The sequence below is a fragment of the Alligator sinensis genome, unplaced genomic scaffold (genome assembly GCF_000455745.1).
Source record: "Alligator sinensis unplaced genomic scaffold, ASM45574v1 scaffold737_1, whole genome shotgun sequence".
In the NCBI taxonomy this organism is placed as follows: Eukaryota; Metazoa; Chordata; order Crocodylia; family Alligatoridae; genus Alligator; species Alligator sinensis.
In genome coordinates, this window is record NW_005841930.1 from 2,016,431 (window position 1) to 2,021,654 (window position 5,224).

Here is a 5,224-nt window from a genome sequence, read left to right on the forward strand (position 1 = left end):
CCCATCACTCCCTGTTTTTTCAGGATTTTTTTTACTTGGTTGTAAAAACTCCTTTGTATTATTGGTCTAGGTTATGGAAGGCTGATTATGGATGTACCGCTCCCATTTTGACAGTATAAACACCTGAGACTTTGTGACTTAGAATATTGAAGATGAGAAAAGAATGTATTCATCAGAAAGTTGCTTTTCCCTTTCCCTGCCACCTGCAGTACTAGTCTAGCAATTAACTTGGACACTCACCTTGACCTCTACTCTTCTAGTTAGCAAACGTTAATGTGTTTTGATCAAGCTGGTTGTGTTAGGAAGTTTTTCTGTTTTGAGTAGTTTTCACACTGAATCAGTCTTGTCTCCTATGCCAAGGAAAATAGTGTCTTGGCAGACTCTTTGAGTGCTCTGTACATATAGCAGTGCAGTTATATTGAATTACATGTTACGCCAGTGGAGTAAATCCTAGTCAGGTATCTTCAGAAAGAATATTGCTTATTGTTTCCAATCCTATAAGTGTTTTCAGTCTCATTTATTTGGGAGGTTTTTCTGGGAGGAAGGGTGGATTTAGTGTGGGGGTGCCTGAACTAGTGTGGATACCAAAAGCTGTCTAACAATAGCAGCAAAGCACTCATACATGGTAGTTAATACTGTGCCTCTGACATCGATATATCTGCAAGTCTTGCTTTCCAAATCAGCGTCTCAGGAATGTGATACAATGTGTGGTCTTGTTCCTGCAAACCTCTCGTAGCATATGGTGGTAAAACTAGTTGTTAGTACATCACAATTCCCTGGCTGTTCAGACCATTCAAATTGTTTCTAATTTTTATGACTTTGTATGTGTTCATCTGCCTGAAGTTTTTACAGTATTTTAAAAAATCTAGGCCTATGCAGCTGGCATAGCATTCCTTCATAATCTCTCCGTACAATGTGTTTTGGCTGCTTTACACACAACCAACAGTTTTCCCTCCTTGGAGCTTCATTTGGAAAAGGGAGGCATGCATCACTTATACAGTCTTGACCTGGCATCTCCTACAATTTTGTCCATTGTCTAAGGTGGGGTGAGGTGGGAGCTGTTCAGTACTGCTGTGCTCCCACAAATGTAAATTATACAGAGGTTACTGAAAGAACCAACTGTTATTTACCAGTAACTGGGGTCCAAGATTGCATGTATATTCTCTACTGGCCTTTTCCACTATTTTGAAGTAATAGGGTAAAATTTTCTGAATGAGTTAAAGGACCTAAAAGAATGTTTTGGGAATCTCTACATTTTAATGTCCTTTTGAGCCTTTTGTGAAGTGAGGGGAAGAATGGCATTGGCCCCAATGGACACTGCTTAACAAAAGCTTGTGGTACAGATGGTTTGATCCTCACATTCAGAGACTCCTCTAAGAAAATTTTAACTCCCCAGAAGTTCTATTTTTTAATCTAAAATGAGTAACTTAGTTGTAGTGACAGACCATTTTAAGATAATTATGCATGCATACACTCTTGTCACCTGTCTTTATGAAAGCATTTTGGGTCCATGTTCTCACTATTTATATTCCTTGGGGAATGCTGTTTTCAGAACTAATCCATCTTATTTTGTCAGTGTTGTCTTAGATATGTTCTATATTTGTCTTTGGAGAATGCCATTTTCAAGCCCAGGTCTTTTTATCTTGCCACAGGCCCAACACTTGTCAACAGAATTATGGTGGTAAAATAACAAAGTTCTTTTAGAAAGGAGTGTTTCAGGAATTCTTCATCTTAATAACTGGCTGTTTCATGGTAAAGCTAAGTCTTTTTGTCAATCTGTCAACAAGCTTTATTTCAGAGAAAGAGAGCTAGAGGTAATAATGGCTCCATTTGTGAATAAATTATTTACAAATTTAAAAATTGTATTTGACTTTAGAGGATACTGTTCAGCCAGTCATCTTTAGTATTGACTTTACCTCAAAGAATAGTTTCCTTTCCAGTTTTAGATAGACTTTGGCAACCGGCAATATCAGTTTGTTCTTATCCTTCTTTGTGCCAATCAGTTTCCAAGCAAGCTAACAGGCTGTATCATATCATATGAAGTAGTTCAGTTTTCCACATGATCTTCCTCCAAATCTATTGGTGGTAGATAAAGGCAAGGATGTCCACAGCCTAGTTCACATCCAAGTTAGATTGGTTAAAAAAAAAATGGACTCAACGATCAGGAGAATATTTTTGTTCTGCCTCCTTCAATATGCTGGTAGCAAATTACCAGGCATTGATATCATTGTACATTTTCACTTATGGAGAAAAAATGTTGCTCACAAAAATCTTCCAAGAGGACCCTAATGTAAGTTAGGAAATGCTCAAATAATGGTAGTTTTAGACTACTGATTCTCAACTAGGGTACCAGAAGATCTTTTGGATGGGTGCCGCAAGGTATGAGATAAACACAGGCTCAGCCTCATCCCTGCCTGGCTGCTGCCTTGAATTGAACAAGAGGTGCCTTGATTCTAAAAAAGGTTAAGAACTACTGTTTTAGATGATTGCAAAAAATGCACTCGGAGCTTCATTTAAATGTTTCTGAAGGTTGGTGCATCTGTAACATTTCTCTGCAGACATACTTAATAAAGATCTTCAGCTCTTTCTCACATGCTTAATACTAGGGTAGAAGGTTCTATTCTGTCTCTGAAAAAGATAGATTTAGTACCAGGACAGATGGAGAGCTTTTAAATCTACTGGAAGATCTTGGTCATTTTCCCCTCTGAGTAAGGACTCCTACACCTTTTTTTTTCCCCAGGCACCAGAGGCAGTTCTATTTCTGATCCTCACTGCTGTCTTATTACACCAAGGCCTTGACAATAACTACAAGAAACCACCTTTCTCTCACTCGGCAGAAGAGAGATTTTTTCAAGGCTCAGATGATGGCAAAGCATCCTTCATCTCTGTTTTCTCTTAGTTCAGGTTAGGAGCTGCAAATCAGAAGTTGTCAACATACTAATCCCACCACCTTTTTGGAGACCAGCACTCTTACTTCATGGATGTATGGAGCGTCCTCCTTTTAGAGAAAAAAAGATTTGGAAAGTAATTAAAAACACCTGTCATCTAGTTTGAAACTGGTCTCCCCCAATCCTGCCTATGTTCTATTGAGGAACACTTCTCATAGCCTACTAAAATCATAAATAGTCTTCAGATACTTTCAGCAGTAATAGATGATTCAAGGGACTTTATAACCCAGGGCTTTTACTTCCATTATTAGCTAATATAATCAAAGACAGGATCAGAGACCAATATTAGATGTAATAACTAGTGTCTACATCTGGAAGTGCTGTTTTCATGTGTTACTCTCACCTCTTATCCCTTCCCTTTCTACATTGCAACTCATGAGCTGAAGGAAGCATACCATTTTTATTATAGATAGCATGCCCTAAAATAAAATGCACCTTGTTTCTGAAAGGAAGAATGAAGAAGAAAAAATGTTTCCAGATTATGGTTGCCTAGAGCAGGGATAGAGCCTAATCTTCAGCTAACTCAGCCTCCCTTTTCTGTTTCACTAAAGGTGAAACCCTAGCTGTTTCTGATGATTGGCTTCCATAGTTCAGAAAAGAACCATAGAGTCTCCAAGTCTGTGAAATAGGAGGAGAGAGACTGGGAGTAGCCAGCAGATAGCAAAATTGCCCTAAGAAACGTTAGCTCAATTGGTGGAACATCAAGACGGTTAAAAAGGAGAGATGATAGTTAACACCTCTGGAGTAAAGAACAATGAGACATTAAATCAATTGTTTCTTTCAGTTGACTGAACTGTAATGCAACAGCTGATGTGAAACAGGAATCAAAGTAGTTAGCTTCTCTCCCATCCAGAAAATCAGCTTCCCTGCTTCATACATCCACCCAAGTTTTAAGGGGTAGCTTACTTTTTGGGCCCGGGCGGGTGTGGGGTGGAGAGGGCACATGGTATATGCAAGGAAATATGGTATTACTCTAAGACCCTGAACTGTAGGGACATACACTTAGAATCATTTCCTGACCTTTTGGTCTTTCACTGCTCCCAAGGTTTCATGAAATGCTTTTTCTGTAATGGCTTTCTTTTAAGGTATTGGGGTATTTTTGTGTACCAAACTGGGCAATGGATTCTCATAATCTCTCCAAAGAAGGTCCCTGTAAAGCAGGAGTGTCTGACACCTCCTCCTCCCTCTTCCCCAGCATACCTGATCTGGCAACCATTACAGCTGCATGCAGCATGGATCCTGGAGTGGATGGAACAAGCGCCACATGCAGCGCAGTCTGACCAGAACACTAGCCAGGCTGCATGTGGTAGCTGCCTTGGCCAGACTGTGCCACATGTGGTGCTTGTTCTGGGATGCATGCCTTGTGCAGCAGCCAGCTCAGCTGGTCCAGGACCCATGCTGCAGACAGTGCTTGCATGCAGCACAGATCCCAAACTGGTTGAAGCAGACGCCGTGTGCAATGCAGTCCTGGAACTGCTGGGGCGGCCACCAGGTACAGCATTGTTGTCCCCAACGGACAGTGTGAGTTCGTGCCCGGTGCGCTATTGCTAATGAACACACAGGGGTGGAGGATCCAACTTAATCTTTATTGTTTCCAGTCTGCGCAGAGAGGGGTGCTTGGCAATCGTTTGCAAAGCAAGCACCACCGGTTTTTATCTTTGGGTACCTTTTATACATATGTTTGCAAGTGTATCGCTCAGTGATTGGTTATAAGCCTTCTTCCGGGACACTCGGTACCCCACTTGTCCCAGGAAGTTCAGCAAGCTCACGGTCAATTGATGGCACTCTTCTTTGGTGGCCGCTGCGATTTAACAAGTCGTCGACGTATTGTAACAAGGTCCCCGACGGTCCCTTGTCCCTTTTCTGGAGATCAGTACTTAAAGCTGTATTAAAGATGGTAGGGCTATTTTTGAAACCTTGAGGTAAGACAGTCCAGCACAATTGTGTTTTTCTCCTAGTATTTGGGTCTTCCCATTCAAATGCGAAGATTTCCTGGCTGTTCTCTTCAAGTGGGATGCAGAAAAAAGCATCTTTCAGGTCCAGGACCGTGAACCATCGGTCTGCTGCAGACAATGTAGCCAGCAAGGTATAAGGATTCGGCACCACCGGGTGAAGGGTCACAGTCGCCTTATTTACAGCTCTCAGGTCCTGCACAAAATGATACTCATTACTGTGGGGTTTTCTGAACAGGCAAAATGGGGGTATTAAAGGACGATTGGCACTCCCGGAGCAAGCCATGTTTGAGGAATCGCTTTATAAGCGGTTCCAAACCTTTC

At 41.3% G+C, this 5,224-nt stretch overlaps 1 protein-coding gene across 1 annotated transcript in view; it reads left to right on the forward strand.

Moving 5' to 3' along the window:
- Nucleotides 1–5,224, forward strand: part of REV3L (REV3 like, DNA directed polymerase zeta catalytic subunit) — a gene marked incomplete at its 5' end in the record, with an annotated part of 206,159 nt that overhangs the window by 92,766 nt on the left and 108,169 nt on the right. The window lies entirely within an intron of this gene.